This window comes from Elgaria multicarinata, chromosome 4 (genome assembly GCF_023053635.1).
Source record: "Elgaria multicarinata webbii isolate HBS135686 ecotype San Diego chromosome 4, rElgMul1.1.pri, whole genome shotgun sequence".
In the NCBI taxonomy this organism is placed as follows: domain Eukaryota; kingdom Metazoa; phylum Chordata; class Lepidosauria; order Squamata; family Anguidae; genus Elgaria; species Elgaria multicarinata.
Genome location: NC_086174.1, coordinates 21,010,793 through 21,028,902, shown reverse-complemented (window position 1 = coordinate 21,028,902; position 18,110 = coordinate 21,010,793). Strand labels below are relative to the sequence as shown.

At 44.2% G+C, this 18,110-nt stretch overlaps 1 protein-coding gene across 2 annotated transcripts in view; it reads right to left on the bottom strand.

Moving 5' to 3' along the window:
* The window catches only part of MRPS5 (mitochondrial ribosomal protein S5), a 65,924-nt gene that overhangs the window by 24,942 nt on the left and 22,872 nt on the right, over positions 1-18,110 (bottom strand). The gene's annotated exons all lie outside the window — the stretch shown is intronic.

Below are 18,110 nucleotides of genomic sequence, written 5' to 3'. Positions count from 1 at the left end.
GGCCTTTTCCCAGGTTGAATTAAACTGGCCAAATCCCCAGCTTCATATTGCAGCAACCATATCCATACATTACCACCACCACCCCGCCACACACACACACTGCAAGTGTTCTATGATGCTCTGGTTCTAAGATTCTGTACTGCTAAACTGGCACCAAAACTCTGCACAATCCCAAAATGTATACAAGGATATAAAATAGGTAACACATGCATTCTTTTAAAAAAGAAGGGAGGGAGCCTTTTAAAAGAAAAGAGAGAAAAGATCAACATGGGGGAGGATTTCAGCAGATATCATCAGCTAACCTTTACCAGTGAAGTCCACTGTAAAATCGCTGTTGTTTAACAACAGCACAGCTGAGTCAACAAATATTCTACTACTGCAGAGCCTGCATTCAGTTTTCCCTGATAAGCTATCTGCACAACCTAGATCCATGGGAAGCCTGACTTTTATTACTCCTAAATCTTTCCTCCTTTATTTGCCAGAGTTTGCTAGTAGGCATCCAAAGTTCATACACTGATTTTATGGGAGGAAAACAATCCCTGAAGGCCAGAAAGGCGCTCTTTAAAAATTCCTCCTTGCTTTCTACAGACATGCACTTGGGATAGTACAAAAACACAATGCTCTACAATGTCTTAATGACGGCTAAGGCTGCAAACCTATACACGTGGATCTGGGAGTAAGCTCTACTGAACTCAATAGGAGTTGTAAGATTATTTCTTCATTTGAAATTTTACTAAATATGTATAAGATTGGGGTTATAAAAGATTGTTGGCATAACATGGAGAAAGAAAGAAGCTTTGGTGGGCATAGAATGGGTATAAATGGGTGTACAAGTGATGGGGTAGTGCAAGTAGGCATACACAAATAGAACACTGCATCAAGGGTTAGATGATTTAGTTTGGATAAGGCCTGATAGAAAATGATTTAGAAGTATGATTTGATATTGCACAATGACATTACTCATGAAGACTTGCAACTTGGTATTGCTCAAAAGACATCAGTCATATGAATTTGTGACTTATATGAACTGTATGTATTCCTTTTAAGGGAACTACGTGAAGAGTCCAGGGTAAAGGACAGGTGAGGTTATACAAAAGAACAGAGACGTAACCCAGACAGGTTAACCACAAGAACAGGGAACGTGACCTTTCATTGTCATAAACAACTAATTGAGAAAGCGGAGGAGGTATTCAGGAGAGGATGGTCTAAATCAGTGGTTCCCAAAGTGGGCGGTATTGCCCCCTTGAGGGTGGTGGGATTGCATAGGGGGGCGTTAAGAGGCAAAGGGACTGCAGGGGGGCGCTGGCAGGGGGCGCTAACAGGCAAAGGGGCGGCAGGGGGCCCCTCAAGGTGGTCTCTCCAGAAGGTCCTAAAACCCAGGGACCGAGCAGGAAAGAGCGGCAAATTCAGCTGCTCTCCCCACACCACTCTTGCTCAGGAAGGACTTTCTCACTCACGCAGCCGCTCTCTCCTCCTATCTCAAGCCCACAGCGGCCCCACCAAAAGTAGGGGGTGGGGGAAGCGCCCACAGGAGGCAGTAGAGCAGGAAACAGTGGCGAATTCAGCTGCTCTGCCCACTCTTCTCCTGCCTAAGAAGGCCCAGGGCTTATTTCCTGCTGAAGCCACCGCCGCCTGCTCACTCGCTCGCTCCCTCGGCTAGAGCTGCTCCCTCCTACAAGCTGCCCCGGCAGACCTCGCGCGATAGTTGCTGCACAAGGCGGGAGCAGCAGCCCTGCGGCGGAGAGGAAGGAGCATGTGGAGGACAGCGGGCGGCAGAGCAGCTGCCAAGAACAGCAGTCAGCCGGCAGGCTGGATGGGGAGCTGGACTGCTTGTGCTGCTGCAAGGTATCACCAGGCTCCCTTCCCCTGTCAGGAGTTGCAGATTGGGGCCATCTCCCCTCTGAGCTGCTGCCCTCCTGTCCTAATCAGCCCGGCAGCTATTGTGAGGCTTGGGGGGAGGGGGGGGGTTGAAGAGAGAGAGAGAGAGAGAGAGAGAGATATGCTGTGTGTCTGTGTGTGTGCTCCCACCCCCCAAAAAATCTGGACTACAACAGGACTGGGAGAGAAAAGGAAAGGGGGAGGGAGAGAGAATTGCAATTCCCCAGGTCTTTCCTGGCTAAAGAAGATTCAGCATCACCTTTTTCCAGAATGCTTGCTGAAACAATTCCTATCTGCCCTTGCTTATTTCAGGGTGTCCAACCCCCTTTTTTCAAGCGTTCTTTTGGTAAACATGGTATATGTGCATTTTGTGTCACCATAAAAGCAGAGCTGCAACACAATCCTAAGTATGTCTACTCAGAAGTAAGCCCCACTGAGATCAATAGAACTTACTCTGAGGTAAATGTGCATAGGATTCAGCCTGAAAACGAAGAGAGGGTGAAGAAAAGACAGGAGAAAATGAATTGTAGAAATAGAATAGCAAGGTAACTGTGGGATATTTAACCATATTTAAAGACAATAAGTACAGAAAGATTAGTGCCCCTCTACTTCAGTCCAAGCCAGATTTTCCATAGGAAAACTCTGTACCAGGTGGCAGATACTTATTTTAAAATTTTAATTAAAATACATTATCCTTTCCTATAACAAAATGGTGCTTACTCCTAAGTAAGTGTGTTCCACTGAAGAAGGAAATCCTATTTGATTCCTGTATTCATGCTAGTGTGACATGATGTTAAAGGCACAATTTTATGCATGTTTAGACAGAAAAAAGTCCTTCAACTCCTAGAATCCCCTCTAAATGGGAAGCATCCGCCCCAGGCTTGCAGAGGGAGGGAGGGAAAAGAGAGCGAATGCCTTTGTTTGCAGCCAGCATGGCAGGGCACACCAATTGGATTTTGAATAAAGTATTCAATTAATTGTTACTGTTTTGAATTTTATTGTTATTATCTTCCTTGGTGGGTTGAAAACCACTATTATGAATAATGATTTTTATAGTGTAGAGTAGGGGGGCGCTGGGCATGAGTTTGTGGAACCAAGGGGGCGGTGACCTAAAAAAGTTTGGGAACCACTGGTCTAAATTATGAGGTGGTCCAATGGGTTTAGGAGTTTAGAAGATGTCAATAGGAGGAACTGATGATGTCAAATTGGGCATTTAAGGTTGAGCACAGAGGGAAAACGTGTCTTCCATTTCCCTCGGACATGACATGGTCTGTGTGGAGAAGAGCTCCTTCTCAGAGTCTGTGTTTGTCTTGTTCTGCAGAAATCTGCTAGTCTTCTGAGTATGTTCTTTCAATTTGCTTTGCTGAATGGAGGTTCATATGTCTATTTGACTTTAACTTTCTTAAATTGTTTTAATAAATGTTTTAAAGTTATAACAGTTTCACTGCATTTGTGAGTCTGAGTGAAGTCAATCATTCTGGATGTCTATCCCCGGATCTTCCTTACACCTACTGTAGCGGGGAATTTAAGGAGTACTGTTGCAAAGTATTGCAGGAACCTATGCCTATGTTCAGTACCTCTTAATATTAAAGACCACCGGAAAATTCCTCCTACAGAGTAGACCTCCACAGGATTGCGCTATAAGACATTGGGAGGAGTCCACAGCATCATGTGATTCTCAGCACAAATCACCCTGCCTCACCTTCCTTACATTCAGAGCTACATCAGTGTTAACCGTAGCTGATGCTCACCCAGCTTTCTCACTTAAATTAGGACCTGAAGGTTAAGAGGAAATCTGGCCATTGTTAACCATAGTTAAGGCGGATGAGGAATAATTCCTGCAATACAGGGCCTGGGAATACCTGATCGCATGGCCTGCTTTTAATCATGGGTTAATCATGGTGGTTGTAGCAAGCAGCCCACAGAGAGGCAAGATTTCCCCCTCCCCAGGAACACCAAGGTGATGGAATTGGTAGGGAACGGAAGCTTCCTTCTCCTTTTCCAGAAGGTGGCAACCGCAGCACATGGAAATGCATCAGCCGAGAACGAGAGCTGATCCAAGGGGGGAAAAAGGAAAGAAAACTCCCCGTGTCAGCTGTTTCTGTACAGCTCTGAAGGGAAATGTGCCCAGTCACCCATCACAATCAGAGCTATCACATCTCTCTTAAAACTCTGTAAAGGCCTTTCAAGCTTGATAATGTGCACAGGCAGCCACGGACTGTTACTACATCAAGTGTCCTGACATCAAACAAGGCATTCCCCCCCCCCCCCCATTGAGTGCAGGCAGTTATTTCCTCTTTCTCGCTCACATTTTGGAGTAAAAATCAAAGCGGCTAAAAATGCATAATCGCTTTGCAAAGCCCTACAGGATCCACAAATTTTACTTTATAATTCAGTGCTACCCATTTCAGACCTGTACTTGAGAATGCAGACAACTCGATCCTAAACGTCTTTACGCAGAAGTAAGATGCTTACTGCTTGGCAAATCAATTTAAGGCTTTTAACCTGGCGGGTAGAGGGGAAACAGCTTGAAATACAGAGCTAACGCTTGGTATCTTACCCAGGCACAGAGCGAGCAGCGACGGGTGTAATTCTGACACGTGCAGCTTACATCGAAGAGGAAAAGAGCACATTTCAAAGCCTGAGGATTGTGGATGAGACTGAAACCACGCAGGGGTGATCTGCAAGATGCTCCCGTGTTCAGGGGGAGGGACTTCTGGGCATGGCCTCTGTGAGTCACACTGGCTTCCTGGCAGTGGCTCCATAGCTTATGCACATTCTGATGCTCACTACTTATCTGTATCTTTATTCATGCCATCACACTGCTTTTGGACAAATATTTGAAACAATTAAAGGGCCATAACCAATGTGATGAGAAGAGAATCCGGATCTTTTGCTTTGTTTATCAAAAGATAAAAGCAGCCCCAATTAAAATTACACGCCCAGCTGTTATTTGTCCCATGTGAACCGCACAGGCAAGTGGCAGGCTGGATATGCATGTGATTGAAATCAGGAAAATAGGACGGCTGGGGAGGGGAAAGAATTAAAAGCCTTGTAAATTAATTCCCTCCTCTAATGTTTTTTTTAAACTAGCCTGCAAACATTTTTTACTTGCCTATTATTATTCCTAAGAGGGGCTGGTGGAGGATCAGCAGGGCAGAGTTCTCTGCATGTCCTTTGCTACCCCGGCCTAGGGGCAACAAGCAAGCTAGTAAAACATTTTGCAGGCTAGAAGTGCAAGGTGGGCAGGAGGCAGCATCCAAGTGGGCCATTGCACAAGCAAGGGCCACCGCCGGTTCTGTTCCGCAAATGACGCCCACTGCTTGTGCAATGGGGATTTCACACTTCCTCTAGGAACTGGAAATGAGAGGAAATGCTCATTTCTGGAATGGGGCAGGTTGGCAGAGCTCACCTAAGTGAGTTCCGCCAACCTGTCCCAATCCAGAAACTAGCGTTTCCACTCATTTGGGGGCTTCCGAAAGGAAGCACTAAATCTCCCTGTGAGTCCAGCATAGAAACCAAACTGGCTGGCAACAGAGCCATGGTTTGCTCCAGCCTGTAGCTTTCTATGCCAGGCGCAGAGGCGACAATGCTCCTTCCTACACAACTGGTATGGAAATGCAGCAGGTTGGTAGCGGAGGCACGGATCCCTCTGTTCCTTGCCATCAGCCCACTGCACTTCTTTGGTAGACCAGCAGAAGGTTGGAAATGCACTGGGCTGCTGGAGGAGGAGGAAGTGGTCTGTGCTTCCATCAGCATCTCATAGGTTCCTAAGCTGGGTTGTGGCGGCTTCGTCTCCTCCTTGCCTGGTGTAGAAACACAGTGGGCTGCTGGGGAAAAGGCCAAGTGGTCCATCTCTTCCCCAACAGCCCACTTGATTCCTACATTAGGCAAAGCCTTTTCTTCCAAACCCAGCATAGAAACTAAGCAAGTAGCTGGAGAAGGGGCTGAGCACTCCGCCCCCTTTTCTGGCCGCCTGCTCAGTCACCTAGGTGAAATTTCTAGTCACCTACGGTGATCAGGTGAGTGATTAAAAACAGAGGCGGATTAAAATCTCTCCCACCAACTCTAGTGGAATGGTCTCAGTCCAGTTTGGGCTGTTTTTACTACATCATCATCATCATCATCATCATTATCATCATCAATAAAAATGAACAAACACTGGAGATCCAGTCACAGATCTCCTGAGATCATATCTGGTTTGGCCCTTAATTGTATAACTCAAATACTGAATTCAGAGCCATATGTTTTGTCCCTGCACATTGTGAATCCCTTTCCCCATAGCTCTGCATGCAGAGGTATACTTGAAATCCCTGTTCAAGTAACTGTGTTCATATAACTAAACCCTTATGAATACCTACAGAAACATGGGCCAATACAAATGTTCTCCTTGGCTACCAGATAATCTCCACAGGTTGCCCACTAGGGATCTCTTCCTCTGAAGGAAGGAGCTTCCTCTGGAGGAATACAACCTTTGGATATGACCCCTTGGCTTCAATCCAGTCCCTTTGAAAGCAATGGGACTTAAACTTAGTTGCAACTTGTTTCATGGAACTCAGTCATGACGGGCACCCTTGCAGCAGATTTTGTGCACTGTGTGTACATGCACATGCTCAGAGGAGTATGTGTACACACACTACCACAAATCAATCTGATAGGGATGTACATTAGGGTGACCATATGGAAAGGAGGACAGGGCTCCTGTATCTTTAACAGTTGTATAGAAAAGGGAATTTCAGCAGGTTCATCACAACAGTTAAAGCTACAGGAGCCATACTAGAGTGACCAGATGCAAAAGAAGGCAGGGCTACAAAAGAGGGAATTCCTTTCCTATACAACTGTTAAAGATACATGAGCCCTGTCCTTCTTTTCATACGGTCACCCAAATGTACGTGTCTCACAAAGCAGTTGGGATTTTGTACATCATGACTGCTGTAGATGTATAAATTATGATAGCCTTCAGCGTGGTGTCCCCCCTCTTATGGAATTCCCTGACTCTGGAGGTCAGGCAGGCGCCAACTTTATATTCCTTTCAGCACCTCCTGAAAATGACATTATTCCAGGAAGCCGTTCCTTAATGACCAGTTTATTGTACATTTTGCTTCTTTTAAAATCTATTATAAAGTGTTTTATTCTGTTTTTATTTTATTTTATCTTGTACACCGCTCTGAAATTTTCAATGGGGAGCAGTATATAAATATTGTAAATAAATAAATAAATAATGATAAAAAATTGTGTGTTTATGTGTGTGTGTGTTAATATGTCCACTAGTTACATCAGAAATGCCCTACAGTCTGTCAATAAAAGGAAAAACAAACTATTTCTGGATGACTTTCCTTTGGCAAGAGCAACACTAACAAAAAACAGATACAAAGCATATTAATACTGACACTTAATCACCCTGCACCTGCTAACCTGTCAACCAAAAAAGGAAAGAGGCAGAAATTATTTCATTCTTAGGTTGACAGGGCAAGCTGTAAATCAGGAAGATCCTGCCTGCATTATACCTTTGTTTGGCTCCGATCCCCCCCAAAGATCTCCCAAAGCCAACTCATTTTTTAGCTGGGGCCACATTCTGACCTGAGCTTAGCATTACATGGGAATGTGGCTGAAGGCAAGATGATAAAGTGATACAACATCCCTCCCTATATCACTAGGATCCCTTGAAATGTTGCCACGAACCATGACCCTTCAGAATGCAGTGGAATCAAAGGAAATATATGCAGAAACATACAAGACACTCAATATAAGTGGACTTTCATTACAGAGAAGACCTGCAATCTCAAAACAAGGCTATAAGAGTGGAAGTACCATAAAGCACTCCATGTTTTTATGGAACAGCGGAGGAATCATGAATCCTAAGGAATGTCAACCTCACATTTGCCATTGGTAAAGGAAGAGTCATTTAGTAGCCAAGCACACATCTTTAGGAAACACCCTTCATTTGCCTTTGAACAAAATCCAGAGGGACTTGTTATGAGCTTTCATACCACATTGGTTTACTTACTATTCATTAAGTCCGGTTCTCTCATTCAGCTGGTGTTTAAATAGCTAGCTTTGCAATTATTGTACACTGCCATCAAGCACTGCTTTTATGGCATGCGCATGGGGATCAGAATAACATTTCTAGGAAAGACATCTTTTAGGGACTCAAGGGCAGGCCATGTACTCTTTGCCACACACTACCTGTACATAAAGAAAAGTCTGATGGCACAAATTAGAGAAGAATTAGTACAGCTATTAAAAAAATACAACAGCCCTACCCACAGTTATTAATACCTTGTTGCATCAGCAAGACATGTTAATCAGTGTTTACAGAAGGATAGCATTAGGATTCATTGTTCATAAAACACTAGTGCTGCTGCTTTGGCATCTATGCTCGCAAAGGGTCTTTTCTTCTACAGTATAATTAATTTTCAGGGAAATGCTTATTAGTGTAGGCCAAAATTCAAGCACTCTTACACGACCCTTTTCCTTGCTCACAGGAATGAAAACTAGGAAAAGAGCTGCACACACACAGAGAAATAATCACATGCAGCCAACCCCCTTTGATGTTACATATGGTGAATATTATGAATTTGTAGCTACAGGTGTGTATTCCTGTTATGACTCTTGAGTTCTATGGTGAGTGTACTAGGGTGAGAGTGAGATGAGTGACATGAGGCATGGTGCATTTGCATATGTGAGATGATTGGCTGAATGAGTGGATTGGCTGAATGAGCGGGGAAGTGTATGTGATATATAAGCAGGTCAGATAGGGAGAAGTTTAGATCGGGATGGAGACCAGGATAGGGTCTGTGAAGAGATTTATTGTGAACAGATAAATTGTAGAAAATGTGAAGAGTAAGAGAGAGAGAGAGAGAGAAAGAGAGGGTAACTAAGGTTTATGTGTATGAGAGGATATACATAGAAGCTTTAAAGGTTATTTATTTAATCTTTACCATCTTAACGCTGTAAGTAATAAAGATTTCTTTGTTTTATAAAATCCTATGCCATCTGTTCTTGGCTACAGAATCATACAGGTTATAATAAAGCCAGTGTGTCCTCAGGTTGGACCTCAGCTTAAAGGTCTGGTAGCAGCATTACTATGTGTGACGGAAGGTGTTACCTGCTGTGGAAAAGGCCTTACTGAAGAGGGATTCTCACTGGTAGTCAGGAACGCCAGCAAACCCCCCCCCCCATATTAACTAAACCCAACTTCTTCTACCTGGTGTACTCCAGATGTGTTAGACTACAATTCCCATCAACCCCTGCCAGCAAGGCCAATGATGGGAGTTGCAGTCCAACACATCTGGGAGGCACCAGGTTGGGAAGACTGAACTAGACTTGAATAGTAGTTATTTCAGAAGCCTATTACATAAATTGCAAGGATTCCTAATTACTTGCTACAGCTTGTAGCTGGTTTCTTGTTAGTGATGAGGCATTTGAAAAATATTTTTTGCTCTTCGATACTGTAGAAACCCAAGGAAAATCACATGCCTCCTGCTGTTCTTAAGCACTCTGCACTTATTTCAATCTAATGAAATTACCATAAAGCACCACATGCAGGGGGCACAGTGCAATACAATACAGCCATCTTTATTGCTTAATATCATCTGATAGTTTCTTCTTCATTGGGAAAAAGTAAACTTAAAAGCTCAATTCTGAGCTATGCGTGAAGATGAAGCAAGCACTCTCACAGGTACACTTAAGAGCTGAAAAATAAGAGTTACCTGCATAATTTGTCACAAGATTGTCCTATAAAAACCGTAGTCATTCCCTATTGATGAAAGCTCAGCAGAAAGAAATGTGTGTATTTTGCTCCATGTTATTCTTCAAGCTACTGCTTAGGGCATGCCTGGACTAAAAGCTTGATCTAGTTTCAAACTGGTTTAACTGCCATGGTCCCAATCAAGGTAACCTGGGGACAGTGGTTCTATGAAGGATTGTCTGAGCATTTCTTAACACAAATTCTCACTATCCTCCTCATGCTACAATTTGCTTGATTCTTTGGAGGATGCAATGATGGTTGAAGCAGTATCAAACTGCTTGAAATGTGTAATGTAGATGTGTCCACTTGATCTGAACTGAAGGATATCCTCTCAAGATGTGTTTGGGTGGACTCTTCCCCAGTAGCTTATGTATTTAAAACACGTTTCCCTTTCCCTTAGAAAATGCATGCAAGTGGCTGTGCAATCCAAATTTACCAACACAATGAAGACATCATACACCTAAGACTGGTGGGAAGAGGAGACAATGGGCAGCGGGAAAGGACCTTAACATTATCTCCCTACCCCTGTGAAGACTTCACTATTTTCTCAGCCCTGGACCAGTAGCTGAACAGATGCTTCGCTTCCTAGAAACACTGAGAGCATAGATTACTTTGGGAGCATTTTGGAGGAGCACAGTATTTCCCAGCGGTTGTCCTGATACTGGAGAGTAGAAGAGAAGCACACTGGCTTCAGCCAAGGGACATAGGGCCACTGGGAGGCTACACACTCTGTTCCAAGGAAGAACACCAAGCCACGGGTGAGGCCAACCAGGCCTGTCTATTGGCCAACGCAGGAGCAGTTGCAGGGAACTTGCTTCCCCCTTCCTGACAGAAAGAAGACTCTGCTGCAACTGGGACTGCAGAAGAAAGAGGAGAGAACACTTTGTCCCCATCCATGGGGCAAAGAAACAAGAGCTACAAGTTGCTATCGAGGCAAGAACACCAGAAAGGGAAGATCAGCTTGGCCTGAAGTGCATTTAAATGCCGGCTTGCAGCTCATCACCTTGTTCTGGACTTGAAAAACTGATCTCCCTCCTCTTCCTTTCCCCTCCATTCCCTTCCCCTTGTGTGCCTTGACTTTTTAGATGGCTGCACCTCTTTTGCTCTCTCTTTGATTGCTGTGAGCCACTTTGGGAGACAGTGGGCCTGTTCAGACAAAACGCTAAGCCATGGTTAGGCCGCTAACCCAATAATAATAATAATAATAATAATAATAATAATAATAATAATAATAATTCTTACCCGCCTCTCCGTTTGGATCGAGGCGGGGAAGAACAATAAGTATAAATACATAAAATTGATTAAAAACATAGTACACATTATTAAAACATCCTAAAATTCCACTGGGTAGGCCTGCCGGAAGAGATTGGTCTTAATAGCTTTCTTAAATATGCTAAAAGACTTTTAAGTTGACGAGTCTCCTCCGGCGGGCCATTCCACAGTCTGGGAGCAGCAGAAGAGAAGGTCCTCTGGATAATAATGGTTAGTGAGCATGTTTCAACCATGGTTATGTAGCCACCATGGTTAGGAATGGTTCACACGACGTGCTAAGCCACAATGTTTAGTTCAAAATGCTGAACCACCGTGGGTTAACCTGTCATCTGAATAGGATCAATAACTCTCTGAAAATCTAGATAAAAATACAGTAAATCATCATCACAATCACCAAAGAATGGTAGACTGCTGGGAGGGTATGAGCAGTAGAGACAACGAGGAGAAAGCAAATGGCCCTAATATTGTCCCCATTTTCTCCCATGGAGGCTCTGCGCTGGACTCACCAAGAATGGCAGTGGCATAAACACTTCATTTCCAAAGAAAACGGAGAATGGAGCCTATTTCCCATCAGGACCATTTCGGAAGAGCACAGAATTACCCAGCAGGCACGAGTGTGGCGGACTACTTGCAGCCCCTTTAGCCAAAGCCGGGGCTGGGTGAGCACAGGAAGGGTAGTTTCCCTAATTAGCTTACTTATTGACATCTCCTCTAAGCATGGCTTAAGTCTGAATGGAGCCCTATTGTCGCAACCATTCATTGCCTTTCAACTTCTGCTTATCTGACTTCCTAGAACTGCTACTCAAGCAAACTGCTGCTTGCTGGGGAACAAGAATCTCTGCTAGAACTCCAACTAGGGATCCGTGAGAAGTTGCCTCTGTTTAGGATTTCTTTTTCTTCCTTTTTTAAAATGGATTTATCCAAGCCACACTTCTGGAACTATGGAGGATAAGGCAATCGGTGGCTACTACTCATGCTGGCTATCTATTAGCTCCAGAGGCATTATGCTTCTGAATACCAGTTGCGGTGGGGGAATACGAGCGGGTGAGTGCTACTTTACCGATGTCCTGCTTGTCGGCTTCCTACAGGCATCTGGTTGGCTACTATGTGAGCAGAATGCTGGATGAGGCCAGTCTTTGGCCTCATCCAGCAGGGCTCTTCTGATGTTCTTAAGAATGGTCACTCAGCCAAAATGAGAATGGCTCCTTGCTGAGAAGAAGCAAAATGGGGAACAACTGGCACTGAACAGAATTGAAAGGGCTAAACGTTCACACAATCTCAGTGTTTCGGTGGAGAACATTTCTACTTTACCCAAATTGCTAGTTTCTGCTCCAAAAACCAGAATTGGAAAATATTCAGTGCCTCTCTAAGTAAAGCCTTGGAATGCTTCCCTTGATGAAAACAACTCACAGGTATTAAAACTGGTTCCGGATAATTAAAATCACCATAGGAAGCAGTTTTGTACTGTGAGTATTCACCCATCTCGCTGCAGGCCAAAGCCCGGAATCAGACCATGGGTTCATCTAGCCTACTATTGATGACCCTGACGGGCAGAAGCTCTCCAGGGTTTCAGGAAAGAATTTTTCCAGCTCTACCTGGGGATGCCGGGAATTGAACATTCTGCATGCAAAACAGGCACTGTACTACTCAGCTTGGCAGAAATCTTGGAAAGAAGCAAACCCCCCCCCCCCCAAATAACATAAAAGCAATGTGAATACATTTGTCTAGATCTATGCATTGTTGCAAGCAGCTGTTCACTCCCATTGTATTCGAGAATCTGTTGCTTTCCATTATTAACTGCTCTTTATTACTTGAAGTGAAACATGCAGTCATCTTAAAACTAAACCGACACCGCCTGGAACGTCACTTATATTTAATTTCTTACGATGGAAAATAAAATCCAAGTTGCAATAAAAAGTGTGGTTCCCTGCACTTGCGCACTTTAAAACAAAAACAAGGTTTCGCTGTCCATCACTGCTAATTAGGTCTCAGAGTAAAATTCAAAGTGACTTTGTTAAAGCAGATCTGCAATAAAAACACGCTCGGGCGTTTGCCTGGAGTCGCCTGCTGCGAGCTTCTTGGTATTCTAAAACCTCTGGGAAGATTGGGGTGGGGGGCTGGGAGGAAATATAACAGCTTGCTTAGTGGTCTGTGGCATTAAGGACTAAACATGAAGTTCTCAGCTGTGGTTTCCTTCAGCAGCTCAACAGCAGCTTTTTTTAAGCTCTGTTCCCACCCTTTGGCTGGAGGGGGCATGTGCACCCACTGGTTTCCAAATCTGTCACTCTCCCAAGGATCCCAGTTTTCATCTCTTAACATCTTCTAGGCCTTATAACAAGGGTGCACAAACCGCGGCCCAGGTGCCCCATATGGTCCCCCAAGACCTTAAATATGGCTCCCAGGTGCCCTGACCCGCCTACCACTGCTCAATTCCCGCCCCCTTCCTGTTAATGAAATTATTGCTACCTGTGATAGAGATCCCTCTTTCCAGCAAATAAAGAGCAATCTGCATGAGGATCTCTAGGGGAGCAAGATAGCGGTATCAGGATTGTTGGGCGTGGGACGGCGAGAGAAAGCTCTCTACTCCCTCTCCCAGCAATCTTCATATAGAGTGGTCTAACTCAGCAGAAGACAGCTACCTTTGCTTACATATGTTCAATTCAAGGGCACACATGAGCATTTGATTTAGCCTTGCAGCATGTAAAGATTTCCAGATAAATGTGCTGGCAAGCAACTGTGGGGCTTGATAAGGCCAACACTACATGGCGTTCAAGGCCATGTGTTGTATGAGAGAAGGCTGAGAATGTGTTAAATTCATACCACAGGTAGAAAGCAATTTAACAAACCTATGCATAGTATGACAGCAAAAAGGCCTACAAATCCCAGCAAGCCTTAAGAGTATTTTATTATTTATTTATTTATTTATTTAATTACATTTATAATAATGTTCGCCCCACAGCCGAAGCTCTCTGGGCGGTTTACAACAATATTTTCTCTCTGGCCTCCCAGTAGTCACAAGACAAAACCTATTATCTAGTTTGTTCCTTGCCTCTCACCTTCTTACTGGTTTGAGGTGCTAGATGGACAAGGTATTGGCTCAGTTCAGACAACAAGTTAATCTCAACGCAGTGTGAAAACTCAACGGTTGAGTTTTTAGGAGATACTCCCCACAACACATGTTCTAACTCCACCATTGTGTGACTGTGGGCTACCGTGGAGTTGAGTAAAATCCATTGCGACATTTGACTGACAATTCCTCCACCCTCTCAGCTCAAAAAACAACCATCCTGGCATCTCTCCTAGAGCGGCACTCACTCCTTTTTGCCAGAGAACTCTGTAGCCAGTGGGAAAAGTCAACTCAAGGTAACAGAAAACTCCACGGGGCAAGCCACACAACACACAACACAATGGTTGTGCAGGAACTCTCCTCTGCTCAGCGTGGATATTCAGCATGGAGTGTTTTCAAAAAAACCTCCACTGTGGGGTGGAGTTTTCCCACCAGACAACACATTTCTCAATGGTGGTGTAAAAACTCCATCGTGGAGTTCTAAAACCACCATTGAGAAACGTGTTGTCTGAACTGAGCCATTAGCTGTTATATGCACTCAGCTGGGCTTCAAAAGCATGTTTGAGGCTTGGCTTTGCACATAACAATCAGCCAGGACTCCTGGCTTATCCTGGGATTACTGAGAATGAACAGTATGCTGGTATTTGCACTCAATTTGCTCCTCCCCTTGTGTATGGGTGCTCCATCTCACCCATACACTCTAGGCTCTTTCTCTCTCATTACCCAAGACAACAGTTTAGAAAGAAGGGAAAAAGCTGTGCAAGAGCAAGGAGGTGATTTCTGCTCCTCTTGTTCACACGCTTCTTAAGAACATAAGGAGACCTGAGCTGGGTCAGACGAGACTTATCTGGTCCAGCATTCTGTCTGCACAGTGGCCAGTCGGATGCCTATGAAAAGTCCACAAGCAGGACACAGCGCCTTAAAAACATCAGAAGAGCCATGTTGAATCAAACCATCTAGTCCAGCATTCTGTTCACACGCTGCCCAACTAGCTGCCCATGGAAAACCCACAAGCAGGATATCAGTGCAGCAGCAAATGGTGTACATAGGCTTACTGCCTCTGCTACTGGAAGTGGCACATAACCATCAGAGCTGGTAGCCATTGATAGCCTTCTCCTCCAGGAATTTATCCTCTACACTAAACTCTCTCCTTTTATCTTCCTGAACCTCCCACCATTCAGCTTCATTGGATGACTCCAGGTGCTAGTATTTTAAAAGAGGAAGATTTTTCCCTGTCCACTTTGTTCATAGAATCATAGAATAGTAGAGTTGGAAGGAGCCTCTAAGGCCATCGAGTCCAGCCCCTGCTCAATGCAGGAATCCACCCTAAAGCATACCTGACAGATGGTTGTCCAGCTGCCTCTTGAATGCATCATGTATTATTTTGTAGACCTCTAACATGTTCCCCCTGACTTGCTTCTTTTTTAAAAAACTAAAAAGCCCCCAATTTTGTAACTTTTACTCATGGGAGAGTTGCACCAGCCCCTTTATCTTTCAGTTTGCCCTTTTTTTTTGGCATCTATTCCACCTCTTCCATCTCTTATCTGCTTCACTCCTGACCGCAAGACAAATCGTCAGGGTGATGAGGGGTGGTGGTTTCAAAGTGCTGGTCAGTTGGATTCTGTCGATCAGCTGCCAACTCTAGCATATGTTAACCTATTCATCTTTAGTTGTGGAATAGAAACCTCAATTAAGATGTTAAGCCCCCTTTAGCAAGCAGCACTGACATTCATCACAATTCCTGCATCTGTCTTTCTCCGAAACAGTTAAAACGCTATTGAAAAACAACCAACGCTGTTTTAAAATTCAAATTTTAGCCCACATGGAATTGTAATTCAGTTTGCTGCTAAGCACATTCAATGAGTATCTCTACCTTCTCCCAGTCACAATAAACCAAAACTGACATTTAAGTGGAAATGTTCTAACAATTTGCAATTTGCAGATGCAGCAATTTGCGGACTTCAATGCACAGTTAACTGTGTACAGCGCGCCATTTCGGGTTGCTCCTGTCGGAGGGGAGAAAAAAAGTCCTAACGTACATTTCAAAGAAGCAACTAAAAAGAAAGCAGATGCAGAAAGGCTGCAAAAATATTTTATGAAAACTGAAACATGGTCTGGAACTGTCTTGCCTAACACTAAACAAAGAGCTACTGGTAACAGAAGCACTTCACGTCTTATATTTTTAGGTGCACACCTACAAAGTTTGCAAATATGTACATCATAAAGGAGCTGTGACTGACTTTGCAGCTTCCTACCAATTATACATTCATTTCATATGTTTCCTCATACACCCCGAGGAAACATATGAAATGCCCCATTGTTATATTTTGTCATCCAAAACAATGGGACAAACAGGGCAAGCAATCACTCAGTGAGATGTTTAATTATTGAAAGTTCTAAAAATGTATTGGACCAGCATTTCTGAAAGTGTAAGGTGGGTCCCGTAAAGACGTGTAAGGCATCAGCAAGGGGAATGCAAACAATACTGCTGGCGTGATTTGTAATAAGCCTATAAACCCCAGACTTGTGCCCTCCAGATGTATTGGACTGCAACTCCCATAATCCCCAGCCAGGAGGCCAACTGGCATGCTGACTGAAGATGCTGGGAGTTGCAGTCTCACACATCAGGAGGCCACTGGCGTTGTGGAAGGCTGCTATAGATCACCAAGGCTCTGGAATCTCCTAAGATCAGGGCCTTCTGCAAAGGAAAGTGTTACCACTTCCAAATAGCTGGTCAATGCATGAAGGGTTAGAAGGGGAGCTCAGCCTCACACATTTGCTGGGCAGCTGCCTCCTATCAAGCACAATTTTGCATTCTAACAGAATGATGCTGTGACGACCACCTCTGCACTGGGTTTACTCTGGATCATTCTTATTCTTTCTGGAACCCAAAGGACCCAGCTCAGGTGCCTTCGTCAGGGGTTTGGAATGCTACAGCCATCCCTGTGGTGCACCTACTTCTGCTTAGGCCCCACAGCTATACAGATCTGCACTCTCGCCACAAACTTCTCCCTTCCGCTGCCACCATATATCGACCTGTACTCTAATGACCACACCAGGTGTAAATGAATGTAATTTAATAACAAGACGTTAATGCAGGTTGAAAAGCTTAATGGTTTCTCTCAGTTCTCAAGCGTATGGTTTCAAGGTACAATGCATAACGGTTTCAGATGGTAATTTCATTTCAGTGTTTCAAATATAACCGTATAAGTACTCCTACCTACTCTACCCCTTCTAAACCACACTATTCTCTCTCCCACACTCTAATCCACCAAAACAACAAACCACGCAGACCCTTCCTATCTCTATTCCAAAACTCTCTCTCATATATCATCTAATTTCATCTCATACCTTCTCTCCTGTCAGCAGCAGCATATATACCATACAGTCCTCTGACTCCTCCCCTTCTCTCACACCAATCCAGACACTCCACTCAAACATCTAATCAGCACTCTCCTTCCATCCAGCACTCACTCACCCTCTATGGCAGCCTTCCTCAACCTGGGGCGCTCCAGATGTGTTGGACTGCACCTCCTAGAATGCCCCAGCCAGCCGCTGGGGCATTCTGGGAGTTGTAGTCCAACACATCTGGAGCGCCTCAGGTTGAGGAAGGCTGCTCTATGGCTTCATACTTACCATTCTGCTACAAACACACAGTGAGTACCTTCTTTAAACTTTGCAAACCTTAATAAACTTTCATATTACACCTAACCACATAGCCACATGCAGTAAAACATCACAGATGCAAAGGGGATGTGGGTTAAAGGTAGGAAGACGACAAATGCAGGCGCAAAGTCAGAAAAAAAGAGAGCAAGAGGGAAAAGGAGAAAGCAGGAATGCTAGTAAGGAAGGTGCTTTGGCAAGCCTAAACCAGTGATCACAGGAATGCATCCGTTGGAAGAGAAGTGTCCTATCTAATATATCTATACACAAGGAAAAAGGCAAAAGGAACGGTGGAACGGAAGGATATTATTAAGATGAAAAAAAAACCTGACGTGTTTATTGTTTTGTCCAAGAGCTGGGAGATAAAGTTGTTTTATTAAAGCATGGCTTCATGACTGGGAAAGAAGAATGTAGAAGAAATGAAAAAGCATCTGGAGAAGAGCCTCTCTCTCTCTCTCTCTGTTTCAAGTGGTTAACCTA